A 16,015-nucleotide genomic window follows, 5' to 3' on the forward strand; every position below is an offset into this window, starting at 1 on the left:
CTGCGAGACCTTGGTCCATGGTTTCTTACGAGAAACCTCTTCCGCAAACGAGAAATAAATGGGCTCTCTCGTCTTTGTGTGGGTGGGGCGATCTTGGGTAGATACGCCCGAAACCACGGAGGGAAACGTCTGTTCGTTGATCAAGGCCTGACGAACCCATAAGTCGTTCGACATTACTTCTCCCCTGGGCTTGGGAGCTTGCAAGAGGTCCCGGACTAGGTGAACGACAGGCACGAACAGACGAACCCTCGGACGCAACACTGTAACACTTTGCGCATATCACTTTATCACTTCGATTTTCTGTTTTGCACTTATTTCACTGAAATCGAAACTTTTACTGATTTCTACCTGAAACGCGCAATTCTACCCTTCATTAAAAGGTAGTAATTGCGAAAACAGTCGTATAATGCAGCTCATTAATACTAGCAAAAACAGAAAACATATATAAAGATAAAGAATTCAGTGGCTGGGAAAGAGACTACTGTAAACACTAGTTCAAATAAACTACGTTTACAATCTCTCACCGCACATAGCCTGGGGACAAGAATAAAACCCTAGAAACGTTTTACCTTCTTCCCCGTACAGCGACTAGGGAGGAGAGTAACACGAGAACAACGTTACCCGCTTGAACGGAACGTTTTTTCTCCTCTCTCTCCCTCCGTCTCTATCTCTCTCTCTCTTTCTCTCTTGATTTCGCACCTGAGAGAAGAGCCCAATTATATATCGTCAAAAAAACATGTTATTTGGCTAAAAGAAAAAACTGAAAGGTTTTCCAAATAAAAAGTTCCTTTAATTTAGAATTTAAACCATTTAAGCTAAGAAAGAATGAACGAAACGTCAGAATCGATTTACTCTTACTGCAAAGTGAAACCGTGATACACTCTCTCTCTATCGTAACGATAGAGCGCATGTTGAACGTCCTGAACGTCAACAACTGCGTAGTCTAAAAAACTAAACGTTAGTTCATCTTTGAAAACAGTACGAAGACTATCAAAGAAATTCTTTCATAAAACATTAAATTTAAAAAGTTTTAAATTCTTTAAAGGCTAAATACGATATAACGGGCTCAACGTTGATTAACTTCGGTTCTAAGTTAGGACCGCCTACTATCAGGAAAGGTCGCATATAAACAAAACATAAAAATTTATTTTTATATGTTTATAATAAATGGAAAGTTAATCGAAGAGGCCTAATAAAGGCGGAGAGATATAAAATATATAGATCTATAACGTGTTAAGCAAAATTACTAAAAACCTAAACACACTTCCGTCTAAGGGAAGGGTCGGCCATTTAAAAGTGAAAGAGAGTCCATACTCTCTTTGTCACCATAATTAAATCTATCCAAAACGAGTTCAAGTTTCGAGATGAAGATAAAACCCCTGCATAGCGAAAGCTCAAAACTAGAATAGTGTACTTCACCAAATAGTTGTGAAAACAAATCCAGTTAGTAACAGCGTATTAGTAGGTCTTGCCGGTAGCCCGACAGAGAGAAAATTGGTTCTTTGTTTACTTGGAGTACTAAGTACCTGCTCGACAGATGGCACTGTTGATGTACACCCCCACCTGCATAGCGATCGCTGGCGTATTTTGACCGTAGGTTTTTCTGTCGAGCAACAGAGTTGCAGCTTATATGATCACCGGCTAAGTTTAATATTGAAAAATGTAGTTTTGTAATTAATACATATCACTTCAACTTTGCATTTTTCCAATTTTGGGGTATTTCAGCAAATGGGGGTAGGGCGTGCATGAACTGACTACTGTACTGATACAGAAAAAAGGTTAAGAACCACTGCCTGTCACATATGCCTGCTATAGAGTGCTAATATATCTAATATATGGTTACTGTTATGATTCTTAGCAGCAGCCTTGTTTACCTAACCTATCCAGGACTTTATGTAGCCTAGCCTTGTTTACAGTTTGTATTAAGGGTTTGGAGCCATCGTAAGTAAGATTGGGTAGGGTAAGTCAGATTAGGTTAAGTGGAGTTGGGAAGTTTTAACTTAATTTTTGAACTGTGACCAACCTCCTCCTCCCAGCAGTCAAGAATACAAATTAAGAGCAGCAGCAATTGAGCCAAACTTGATAAGATGAAAACAAAAGTGGTTTGTCTTTGACAGACAGGTGGAAGGGATGATCCGAGGCCTTTGTATAGCAGCGGCCAGTTCCCCCCACGTGCATAAAGAATACACCCCAACTTAAACCCCCCCCCCCAATCTAACCTACAGGCCGTGTCCTTACCTACTTATTTAAAGGGGGGGGGGGGGGGGCGGCTAACATCCGCCTGCGACCCCCCTTAGACTGCCGTATTCCTAATCAGCCGTTATCATACATACAGGTGGCCGCTATCATACATACACCCCTTAATGATCCCCCTAGCAGCACCTGCCTTGTTTAAGATTCAACAGCAGTTTTAAGGATGAAGATTTGTATTCACAAACCTGTAGGAACAAATGCTCAATCTGTACTCAATATTTTAGAATAGCAGTTATGCAGACAAGGGAAGCCTTTCTCACCGAGGAGAAAACGTTAAAAAATCCTAAAGTTGTACAACTAATTCTAAGGTGGGACAAGTTGGTCAGCAAGATGAAGAAAGAAAGTAGGAAAAGAGGTAATGTAGAATTCTAAATTGTGAGTAGCCTATGTGCTGACAGAAGCACAAAATCAGAAAAGTTAAGAGGGGTTTACACGGTCGAAACGGTTCGTCGAACCTGCTTATCAAATGGTTCAAAGAGGCGGAGTCAGCCAGGAATGCATAAGGTTTGTGATCAATGAAGCCGCCGCAAACAAAAGTCAGGAGAGAACAGACTTTCTTCAAACCGTTTGACGAATGTGTTCGACAACCAAATACTCCATTCACACGTTCAAACATCACTTCAAACACATATTTGTCGAACCCTTCGACCGAGTAAACCCGCCTTTAGAGATCAGGATCTAGGTGGATAAGTTGTAAAACCCTAGTCAAAGAACTGGTGGAATACTGTACACAAGTCAGGCCATAACCCTGAAAAATTTTAAAGATGTCACAATAGGTTGCCAAACCTGATAAGGTACTATCAACACTTAGTTCAAGGCAGAATGGAATTAAATCAAAAGTTAGATTTTCATCAAGATTGTCATTGGTGATTACAGGATAAAGTTCAATTACGATTATAGGTATAAGCCCAGACGTTTTGCGCCTGTCTATTAAGAGATAAAGTGCTGCAAAGTTATTTAGCTGAGTGAGCTGTTGGGAACCAGGAATCACGTTTAAAAAGGGTTAAATCTTTCGTATAGAAAACCAATACTTGGATCAAATATCACAAGATACGTATCACATTAGCACAAACCTTTTTTGACTAAAACGAAATGTACTTACCTTACAATGAAGGTTTTGACAGCTTTATTTAAAAGGGACTGACAGAAGAACATACAGGTTACTTGAGCACAGAGTTGGGTTGTTTCCTTTGTAACGGCTAACCAATGTAGTTTTTAGATACTTTTCTTTTTTTTCTTTTTCAAAGTTGGTTTGAAGCTTGTTTAACATTTCTGTCTTTCCGCAATTTTAAAAAGGTATTCCTACATTTTGATATGTTATAGCATTGCCTATCGCAAGTATTATGAGTTTTTTTCATTGTCTGGACATTTCATTGGTAAAAAACCGTTTATTGTTTTTGGTATTAACTTTATTTGTAGTCTGATAAGATTTGCAGCAAGAGCTGCTTCTTCAGTTTCACATAATTTTCGTTTTATAACTGTATCTTAAAAATCCTTCCTCTGATGCAGATCTAGTGTGTTAACGTGTGCTCTAAAATCTTGCATTGAAGCTTGTCCTTTACTATAAATTATTTTTTCGTTTTCATACGTGGTTTCTATCAATGGTAAAGTTGTAGTATACTTTATATATATATATATATATATATATATATATATATATATATATATATATATATATATATATATATATATATATATATATATATTCAGTCCAGCACTTTTATTTCTTTAATCAGATCTTTTAAGTTGAGGAGGCCTGGATATATAAGTTCAGAGTTCGAAGATATGGTCTAACTCCTTTTAACTATCTCAAGTTTTTTTTTTCTTTTTAATAAATCCGTATTCTTCCACTCGATGTCAAGAATAGCACAAATGTGGCAGTATTCAAGAAAAACCTGAAGACTTACCTTTTTAGAAAGTGTTATAATAGTGACCTGAAAACTATTAAGCCTGAATACAAATGCTAGCGAAATAACTGATAACGATACAGAGAAAAATATTAACTGGAAAAAAATTATTTTTTCACACACCAAGGCCCGCCTGAACAGACCTTTAGTGTTTGATGGAGGGCGAGAAATAAACCCCTAAAAGTAAAAGTAAAAGTAAGTTGGTCCTTGCCGATTGAAGATGCGTTTCTGCAATGCTCTGTCGAATTCTCGTTCTCATACATTTCTCGTTTGTGATTTCTTTGAAAATATCAGTTAATCTTACGAGAGACTAGAGTGAAAAGTAAAAGTACACCATGGCTGGTTGCCTTCTTATGTGAATTTTCGAGGGTAGACATGAAAAAAAAAAGTAGATAAGATGTTTTAAGTGCTACCATAAGAAGTGCATGTTTATAGAGGCGAGATAGAAGAAGGAAGAGGCTACTTTTAAGCTTATTTTGCCGGCCCCGGTAAAATAGACAAACCTACTTTTAAGCTTATTTTGTCGGTCCCGGTAAAATAGACAAACCTGCTTTTAAGCTTATTTTGCCGGTAAATATAAATAATGACAATAAAACTAAAAAATCACATAACACTTAAAACAAATTTATTTATATAATTTTAAAGACAATTTTGAATCTTGTTCACTACAAATTAGAAAAAAATCATTAAAACGATTCTTTAATTAATTATAAAAATAAATACAACTGTCTCAGAATTTTTAGGTATAACAGTCTCTGCAAATCCAAAACTTTCCTTTCGGGAGCGTTCTTTTACCAATACACTTAAGGTGCACCAACTGAAGACAACAGTCACAGACCACAGAATCCATCTTGCTCAAATCCTGACTATTATTATTATTACTATCCAAGCTACAACCCTAATTGGAAAAGCAAGATGCTATAAGCCCAAGAGCTCCAATAGGGAAAAATAGCCCAGTGAGGAAAGGAAATAAGGAAATAAATAACCCAGAGCTCACACGTCCACCGTGCTATTGCAGGGCACTTTGTAAAACAGCTTAAACACTTTCTTATCACGCTCTGTTCTTATCATCTTTAGGTAAGACAAGAACTCAAGCAGTGAATGATGGCTTGCTGTCGTAGACTTCAACTTCTGAAACTGAGACTTTAGCCTATTATTAGTCCTCTCACCTAGAGACATCTGTTGGTGTTTGAGCCCCTCTACCCATTGCTTTCTTATTTGATGCCAGTTAGAATCATAGTAACGAAGTACATTATGCAATTGTGTGGCTCTAAGTTTTTCATAATGAACATTGTATGCTTCTTCAGATCTTGAATATGCCAACTTCTGAATGATCTCCAAGATAGTGGTTTTCTCACCACCAGTAATACCCATTTTCTCAGTTGTAATTTCACGCCTGAATGTTCTAAGAACTTGATAAAGGCATATTTGAAGGTTAGCATTTGGAATTTCTTCAGTGAATACAGCTCTTTCGACCACATCTCTGTCTGTGAGAATAACTCTGATGTCAATCCATTTGGGATTTTTGGTCTTGAAGAGCTGAATCTATGAAGGCTGCTATAATTTGTTTCACCAATGGCATCAACAGTAGTCATGAGATAGAATGGCATCCTGAGTTCATTTGCCTTGTGAGTTGCATCAGCAAGTATGAGCTCAGGAAACTGGCTGAAGGTGTGCTGCATGGATGCGTCTTGGATAAATATGCCAGCCAGTTGTTCTTATCTAATAGGTAATCTGTAGAAAGCCCTGGCTGGGATTTCAAGTAATCAGCAATCTGCTGTAATTCGCTCACTTCTGTGGAAGGTTTGAGCTTAGCAGCTGTGTCAATGTTGTGAAATATAATTGTAAGAAGAATTCTTGCCAAGTGCTATTTTAAAAACATTGCCTTTTAGATAAGAGCCTTTTCAAGTTTGTAAGATAGAACTGTTCAACAACCAATTTTCGTTTTTTTACATTTGGTCAACAACTACTTTTCAATATATTTGCCATTAACTTGTTAGATAATTTCTTGCTTAGTACTTTTTTATACATTTGCCTACAACATTGCCAGGAACATATAAAACAATAAAATATTCATATTTGTTTGAGTCCGGCAAAATAAGCTTCAAAGCATGTTTGTCTATTTCACCGGGACCGGTTAAATAGCCTATTCGATAGAAAAAATTATTTTAGAACAGAAAAAAAAGTGATGGAAAAATTAAGATTCATAGACGGAAATGGTCCACGGCCTTATGTATAGGATATTTATTTATTAAATGGGAACTTGTTGTTACAAGATTTTCTTCTTGCAACAAGCAACAAAGATCAACAGGGAAGATAAGTCCATTTACACTTAAGGGCACAAACACTCTGGTAGATACTTTGGTGATGCAATTCACAAACATTCACTCTAAATAGAAATGTGTACTCTGGCCAGAGCCTAGCAACTCCACACGTGAAAAAGGGGGTAATTTGATGGCCTACTTTGGCTATGTCAGGTCTAAAGCTGTCCCACTCTAAGACTCTGTTTTGACTCCGCCCCAGGGACTCCAGTGAGATGCTAGACAGGAATTTTACTTTGTTAATGGCGACAATGGCAATGGATGGGAACAGGGATGTATTGTAAAGTTAAAGATGAGGTTCTTAACCTTCGAAGAACTAAGAACGAACACGAAGTCACTCGCTAACACACTGTTACTTTTAAGTTATTTAAATTTATTCCTTTCAATATATCATGTATGCTGTCACGAGAATAAATATTCATATTGCAGACACAATAAATAAACTTTTCTTCAACAGCTGCTCATCTGGTTCTGTACAGCAGGGGGAACCATACGTTCTACAAGACCTCCAAAGTCATTTTATGATGTTCATTTGGGATCATTTAACATTTCGCACTGCATATTGTTTGCTTACTGTTTGATCATCACTGTCAAAACACTCGCAAAATAAGGAAGTCTTCAGTTTTCTCTTGAAAGCCTTAATATCTTCAATTATTCGGATGTCTCCTGGGAGCCTATTGTATAGTCTAGGGGGCGCATAATTAAAGGCTCTAGAGCCTACAGTAGACATGTATCTAGGTTCTAATAGTTTGAAACCAAATGTAACTAAAGGAGTAGAAATACGAAAAGGTGCAATTAGCCCAATCTAGTTACTTTATTACACAAAAAATACAGTGGAGACTCGGACATCTTAACATTGTAAAGCATTCAAGGCATATAATTGAACCGATCAAGAAATGCAAAATAGTAATCAAAATATTGTTTCTTTAAACTTGTGGTCTTCTGCAAGGGCAAATGATTAAACTGGGGTCAGACACGTGGTCATTTGACCTGAGACTGGACTTGTCTCTAAAGGCAGAAATTGTAAACAAAATTTATACACACAATCCCACGCACTCAGCCCGAATTATGTAAAAGCCAGTCACCTAAATAAAGTAAAAATGAAACTCTACTCTAGAAATGGGGGAAACTTTCAAGTGGCCACGTGTTTTACCTGCATTCCTCACATAAGTACTTGGAAAGCCCTTTGTCTACAAAATGGCCGCTGAATGGATTGTTTATACCCTTGGCAGACTGGACTGGCCCACCTCTGGTTCTCGGTAAATAGAATATCGCTGGAACAGGTCCCAGGTTCAGTTCTTCCCTCTCTCCAGCCGACAGGAGATATTGCTCGATCTCAGTGCTGCTTTTGATACAGTTGTGCATGAACTGCTACTAAATGATCTACAGTCCATCGGCGTTGAAGATCAAGCTTTCGAATACCTAAAAGACTACTTGGTTGGTATAAATTACTGTGTACAAATTGGAAACTCTTATTCATCATATGAACCCTTAAACAGAGGGGTACCCCAGGGGAGTGTACTTGGCCCAATTTTATTCTGCATCTATACTATTGGTCTATCAAAAATGCTACAAAGGCATGGCGTGAACTTCAAACTATTTGCAGATGACACACAATTTTACTTCTCCATAAATGATATACATGACACTACTGAAACTCTAAACCGAATCCTTGATAGTGTTAGAGAATGGATGACATTTAAACAATTAAAATTAAATGAGAACAAAACTGAATTCATGCTCAATAATGAATGATATGATAAGTCTTCTTGATGGGGGAAAGTGTGGAATTTTGATTATGTTAGATCTTAGTGCTGCTTTTGACACTGTTGTGCACGAGTACTTACTTGACGACTTAAAGTCTATTGGAGTGACTGAGGAAGCACTGAAATTTTTGCGAAGTTACTTAGTGAACAGGAAGACTATTGTAGAAGTTTCTGGAAACCGATCCAATGAGAGAATTCTTATGAAGGGTGTACCACAGGGTAGTGTTCTGGGCCCTATCTTGTTTAACATATATACTATCGAGCTATCACACATCTTGAAAAAACAAAAAGTGGGTTTTAAACTATATGCAGATGATACTCAGTTTTACCTCTCAATTTCAACAACACAAGATACAGAGAAGAAAATTGATGAGATAATGACTGAAATAAAAACATGGATGCAGAGGAAAAAGCTCAAATTAAATGATGATAAAACAGAATGTATGTTCTTTGGCACAAAGGTAGCTTTGAAGAATTACCAGTTAATTCAAAGTATAAAAATTGGTGCTGCTGATGTTGGGATTGTGCCTGTTGTGAAAAATTTGGGTGTACTGATAGACTGTAATTTGTCAATGAGGGACCAAATTGTGAACACAGTGAAAGTGTGTAACTATCACCTGAGAAACATAGCATTTATTAGAAAATATTTAACAGAGGGCAGTACAAAAATTTTAGTGATGAGTCATGTAATATCAAGGCTTGATTATTGCAATTCTCTGTACTACAAATTGCCCAATACACTACTAAGAAAGCTTCAAAATGTGCAAAACCGGGCGGCTAGACTGATAAAAGGCATTAAACTAAGGGAGAGAATAACTCCTGCATTGATCGATCTACATTGGTTACCTGTTAAGGCTAGAATTGAATTTAAAATTTGCTTGTTGACTCGCAAAGCACTTACAAGTGATAAGCCTAAATATCTTCGTGATTGCTTGGTCCCCTACCCTGAAGCTACCAGCGCCGCTGTAAGAGTTAGACATGCTGATGACCCACATAGACTATTCGAAATTAGTGTGAATCATGCAATAGGAGGAAGAACGTTCAGTTATGCTGCACCGAGACTCTTTAACGACCTTCCACTCGATGTCAAGAATAGCAATAATGTGGCAGCTTTCAAGAAAAACCTGAAGACTTATCTTTTTAGAAAGTGTTATAATAGTGACCTGAAAACTATTAAGCCTGAATACAAATGCTAGCGAAATAACTGATAACGATACAGAGCAAAATATTAACTGGAAAGAAATTATTTTTTCACACACCAAGGCCCGCCTGAACAGACCTTTAGTGTTTTGTGGAGGGCGAGAAATAAACCCCTAAAAGTAAAAGTAAAAAGTAAGTGGTGGGAAAGAGAAACAGCATGAGAAACTTAGGTAATATTCAAATGAACATAAATAAGGACTCGGTGCCGATATCTAGTAAAGTTCGTGATCTAGGTGTATTTCTTGACTAACCTGTCTCTAAATGCCCGAATAAATAATGTAATAACAACTGCTGGTTATCATCTAAGAAATATTGCGTTTATAAAAAAGTACCTGGACGAAAATTCTGTAAAGAAACTTGTGATAAACCGTGTTATTACCAGGATTGACTACTGCAACTCTATCTACTACAATTTACAAAAAGTCCAACTTAAGAAATTACAAAACATAATAAACAGAGGAGCAAGACTGATAAAAGGTGTCCCACCTAGAGAAAGGATTACCCCTATGCTAATCGATTTACACTGGCTGCCGATTAAAGCGAGAATTGAATTTGAAATATGTACAATAACCCACCAAGTTATCAGAACTGGTCGTACAAAATACTTGAGAGAAGTGCTACATATTGCGCAGCCAACAAATCGTGTCGACACGAGAATAGTTACAGATGGCTTTAAACTGTTTGAACCTAGATTTATGTCCACTTTGGGCTCCAGAGCCTTTAAATATGCGGCCCCGAGACTATATAATAAGCTCCCACGAAACATTCGAATGATTGAAGACATTAAGGCTTTCAAGAGGAAACTGAAGACTTTCTTATTTCATGAGTCTTTTGACAGTGACGATTTAACAGTAAATGAACAATATGTGACTTGAAAAGATAAATACTGTGAACGAACAAGGTAAAACGACAGTGGAGGTCCTGTAGAGAGTGGGGTTCCCCTGCTGTATGGGACCGGAAAAGCAGCCATCAAAGTAAGTAAGTAGGTCCTCCTATGTTTGTTGGGGAAGTTGGGGTGAGACAGAGATGCAGATATTGACTGACCAGTGCGGTCAGCCGGTCATAACGGCTGCTTGTGAACAAATGGGGTGACTCCTGGGTCAATGGCTATCACCTGGGTTCAACTTCCAAACAGGTGCCATATCAGGACTTTTGTGCAGGGCATTGTATTATTGTAAAAAGTGAGTAGGAGGCAGGATTTTGAACAAAATACAAAGAGAAATGTTGCAGCTCTAGTGGAATATACATACATAGTAATCCTACCTATTCTGGCATACTAAGAATGAATAATTTAAATGAGTAATTAGCAAAGGGCTGGCACTTTGGGCATACATTTTAAAATTAATCAGACCTGAATAGGTACTGAGAGATAAAAGGTACTACCACAGAAAGTGTTAAAAACTATCTCCCTCTCTCAAACAGATGAAAGAAGTAAATTGGTTTTTGTGTTACCTGTAAAACCATCGGTCTCGTTCGAAAATCAAACCTTACTAAAGTCGAACAAGAAATCACTAAATTAAAACAACATCAATCTGCTCTAGAGAAAGTAATCAATGATCAAACTGACACTATTGAACGCCTCTCGACCCATTATTTTGAGCTAACCAGCAAGATTTATACAGCTGACTCAACTGATTTAGCCTCTCTCAGCTGACGACATGTATGAATGATCTCGTCCTCAAAGTTGACAATTTGATGATGCCAATTCAAGTAGTCACGAACACACGAAATGATAACGGAGCCATTGGATCCTTTTCAGCTGCTGTTAAAACAAGGCCTAAGAACCTATTAACCATAACAGATACAAATCAAGATCAAAAGGCTTTGGATCATAAGCGAACAATTGCTAAAGCCCTGAAGGATGTCTTGGTGATCAACAGTGATTTCAAGAAAAATGGTGACATAGTCATAAACTTTGATGACAAGAATAGCAGGGATTTGGTAGCTGGTGCAATTCGGACGTAAGCCCCTGTTATTCAAGTTAGCCCATTACACCCTAAAATTATGTTACTTAATGTCTTAGTTGATGAAGAGGATGTGGATGATGTTGATAAGGAGGACCTTATACAAGTGCTTAAGAATAAAAACATGTTTCTTAGTGAATTCCCTGACTTAGACAAAAAGATTGAAATCCTATTTAGTTTTGAAGACAAGAAAGCTAATTCTAAGCACGTTGTTTTGAAATGTGACCCAGAAATAAGAAAGCTTATTCATGACAAAGGCCATGATAAATTGCACCTAAACTATGATATATACAATGTAGTTGATAGATACCACGTAACTATTTGCAGGCATTGCCAGAGGTTTGGCCACAAAGCTGATAATTGCAAACACAAAGATGAACCTCCCTATTGTGGTAAATTTGCCGAAAGGGATGCGACTACTGTTTGTAATGCAACCACTGTTAAATGTATAACTTGTACTGGAAAAAGGCAGAATGATATTAATCACAAAGTTGGCGATATAAATTGTGAATCCATTAAATTGGAAAAACATGAAATACCTGCTAAGACTGATCATGATTTCTACTAAAACATACCACAATAATTGTGCGTTTGTAAACATCCAGTCTGTAGTAAATAAGACTCGAAATTCGTGACTTAATATAGGAAAAATTACTAGATGTTTTTTTTGTGTTACAGAGACATGGTTACACAAGCTTGATACGACCGTAATTAACGAGATGACCCCATCCATTCCTTCCTTCATATTCCTAGGGAAACTCGTGGTAGGGGTGTAGGAATCTTTCTACACAAATCCTTTACATACACCAGGGGGATTAGGCCAATCATTGTAGATGCATTTGAATAGTTTATGGTTAATTTTAAGCAAATAGATAAGTGTTTTCGTATGTTGTGGTTTATTGTTCACCTAACTCCAATATTTTAGATTTTTTTCCAACAATTTGAAGAATTACTTGCTAAAATTAACGCTGTGGTGAAATACTGGGGAATTTACAACCACATATGATTACTTTCTTTAAACCGTAAACCCTCGTGCACCAACTTCGCACGAGGCCAAGTTACATAACTGAGAAACACACTTACTTAAGAGACAACTGCCATTTACCTTTGATTCAAACTATATTTCCTGCACCAATTCTTTTGGGGGTGATGCCACACGGGTTCACAAAGACTCAATTAAAAAGTTTGACATATATTTAATATTTAAAGTACACAAACAAAAATCATCAGAGTTACGTTAAAGAGCGAACATTAACATTACCACAAATGAACAAAAATTTACGTTACTTGATAAAAAAAATTAAACAAATATCAAATGGGGTTACAGAGTATTCTTATAAGAATATTTTTGCAATGATGCGATGGTTCACGAGGTGATGATGGTCGGATTCAGGAGAATATCTTCTAGTTACTTGCCATTTGGAGTTAACTGCTCAAAGAGGCCTAGCTTCACCTTTCCACCCTGGAAGAAAACTCAGGAGGAGTATATGGCATAGCACAGTTGTCAGATCTACAAAATTACAGGGTTACGTAACATAACATCAATTTAAAGATAAACATCAAGTGCTCTAATCGTAACCCAACATACACAAAAAGAAAAGTGGGGTTTCGTCCAGAAGGCAAGTTTAAATTACTGGCATGTGCCCTTACAATAATCAAACAATATATATAATCTCCACAAGAAGAAGTTTGTCAACAATGGGATGATACGTCATTTTATCTGAACTAGATGGATAAAATTTGCAAGAAAGTTAGCTTATTACTTTAAATATTATTATACTAATTCATACAAACTCATTGATATAGTTAATATAATAAAACTACTTCTGTGGAGTAAAATAATCACATTTTAAACATATATTCATAGAAACTGGGAAATACATTAGAAAACGAACTCTCGTAAAACTAAGAATACTTTTATTCAAGGGGAATAAATGTCAATTTTTGACAAACGCTGTTGGTCATAATACTTATGCAGTAAGTGACTTCAATTTCCTCACGGATGATATAACAAATCCTAACACAGTTAAACTCAGTGATCTGTTGGAATCCTATTGTCTTGAAAACTTTGTAAGTGACAGTACTTCTATCACTGGTCATATACTCGACCTAGTAATCAGTGATGTAGACAATAATCCAACTACTATTACTGTTGATGAACTCTGCTTCACTTCAATTCACAAACTCATTACATTTCATATACAAAACCAAGGCACTGAAAACTATCTTATAGAAATAAATCTAATTTTGATCCCTGTGAATTCATTAGTGAGACAACAACTAAGATAAATAAGGCCCTGGTAACTCCATGCCCTCACACTGATTTATGAAGTAAATCAGAATGTGTTCAGTGTCAAACTGGAGCTTATAACGCTGTCTGTAGATCCCAGTATGACCTGAACTGTCCAAAAGTTGATAAAACAATCAAAGGCGTTGATAAAAATCTGCGGTTCAATGGTGATACATCAAGAATGAAAAAAAAAAGAAAGAAGGAAAAAGAAAGAAAATGGCGAAAAACACTGACAGACACTGCAATATAATAATATACTGTGACATAAAAATCGCTACAATAACTTAATTAAACAAACAAAGGTAGATTATTACAAATAAAAAATATTAGCTGCAGGAAAGGTCCAATCTAGGCTAATCAATTACTAAATGGCTTGACTAAATCAGCAAATAAGACTCCCTGATGGATATTCTGACCAACAAATGGCTGATAAGTTTCTTAGTGTATTTAAAGCAAAAGTGGACAATATTGCTAATCCTTTTGATGCGGGTGTAACTTACCAACCCAGTGACCAATACCAAACTAACAGTAGGCTCACATGCTTTGAAACTATCAATGAATTAGAACTTAAAAATACAATCATTAAAGTTAAGAAAACCAATTGCTTTCCTGATCCGGTGCTATTGTCGCAAAGTCTCCATGCAGAAAATTTTCTTCTAATCATGTCTAATTCTGAAGATAATCAATGTGAGTATTTCCTCTGGCAAATTTCCAGTATCTTAAAAAATTTCTATCATCACGCCTATTGTTAAGTCTTTACTTAACTATCAGGACTTTCATGAAGACCAGTATCCAACCTATCAAATTTATCCAAGATCATTGGAAATACAATGTTAAAACAACTGCTCTCTTATTTTGTTATCTCGGCCACTTACTCTGATGAACAATCAGCTTACAAGGAATTATATTCTACATAAACTACCATTTGCTCTGCAGTCGATGATCTTCTTCTGATGACGGATCAGGGAAAATGTGCCATCTTAGTCCTCTTTGCTTTAAGTGCAGCTTTTGATACATTGGTTCATGATCTACTCATTGAAGACCTCAAATCTATTGGAGTGGTTGATGATGCCATGGATGCCTGGAGGTTTATCAAGAGGTTGTCTTTTCTTTATCTGATTCTTTTTCGTCTCAAAACCATCCTTACTGTCCTCCCTTCAGTTCAAGTGGCTATCCTGGAGGGTATTTAGCCTTGCATGGTGTATCAGCTCCTCCATGTTGACTAGTTTTTCCGACATTTTTTCTGTAGTCTATGGGTTTGATCAATCACTTTATTTATATTTCTGTACATATTGTTTTTTTGTCATTATTTTTGTTATTCTAGTTTTAAGTATGGTATCTCTTTTATTACCGTTAATTCTTATGCTGTCTGGGGACATTGAGCGAAATCCGGGACCAGTATGTCCTAGATTTCGTCAATGTCGTTTACTGTATTACAATATTCGTGGTCTTCATGCAAATATTCAAGACCTTACAGTTGCGTCCAGACATTATGATATTCTTTTGTGCTCAGAAACTTTGGTGTCTAGTATGAGGCATTCATCTGAGCTTCGTGTAACTGGTTTTAGAAAGCCCACAATGTTGAAACATGATGCCATCCCTAGGGCCAGGGGAATGGGGGTGTATATTAGGACTGAGTTCCTTGCTTCTCATAGGTCCTGCTATGAATGTAGATGTCATGAAATTCGGGTAATAAAAGTTTGTGACAGGCATAACAACTATTTGTTTGATCTACTGAAATCCAGACATGGATGATTCTATCTACGACTGACTTCTTACCATTACGGCTAAGATACAAGAATATGATAGAAAAGCCTCCTTCATCTTTGTTGGTGATTTCAATGCTCACCATAAGGAGTGGTTAAGTTCTATTTCTCCTACTGATCGCTATTGCTTAAGAGCTTTAAACTTTGCCTCTGAATCAGGCAGTGAGCAAATCATAAGTGAAACTAATCAGAGGTCTGGCAACTGCTTGGACCTCGTATACACTGACTTCCATGGAGTTATAACAAGTAAGGTTGGTTCTCCAGTTGGGACATCTAATCATGACTTGATTTCAATAGTAGTGAAGACTGAGCATCCTGTCCCTAATGTATCATATTCATGTAAGATTTATATGAAATCTCAGGCAGACTGGAATAGGATTTTCCATGATCTTTTGGGCTTGAATTGGTTACAGTTGTATAGTAGTGTTGATCCTGTTGTCCCTTTGAATGAGAATCTAGTCAACATAATTGATAGGCGTATCCCTTCTCGTATGCTAAGATACTGAGTAAAGGACAAACTGTGGTTCAATGATGATTGTAAACGTGCT

At 36.8% G+C, this 16,015-nt stretch overlaps 1 protein-coding gene across 1 annotated transcript in view; it reads right to left on the bottom strand.

Annotated features, from left to right (window-relative positions):
• The window catches only part of LOC137619717 (putative peptidyl-tRNA hydrolase PTRHD1), a 131,913-nt gene extending 128,401 nt beyond the window's left edge, over nucleotides 1-3,512 (bottom strand). Inside the window, exon 1 of the mRNA XM_068350006.1 lies at nucleotides 3,356-3,512. The gene's annotated coding sequence lies outside the window, so the exon portion shown is untranslated. The remainder of the gene's footprint in view (nucleotides 1-3,355) is intronic.
• Nucleotides 3,513-16,015: the final 12,503 nt, after the last annotated feature.

This window comes from Palaemon carinicauda, chromosome 26, assembly GCF_036898095.1.
Source record: "Palaemon carinicauda isolate YSFRI2023 chromosome 26, ASM3689809v2, whole genome shotgun sequence".
NCBI lineage: Eukaryota > Metazoa > Arthropoda > Malacostraca > Decapoda > Palaemonidae > Palaemon > Palaemon carinicauda.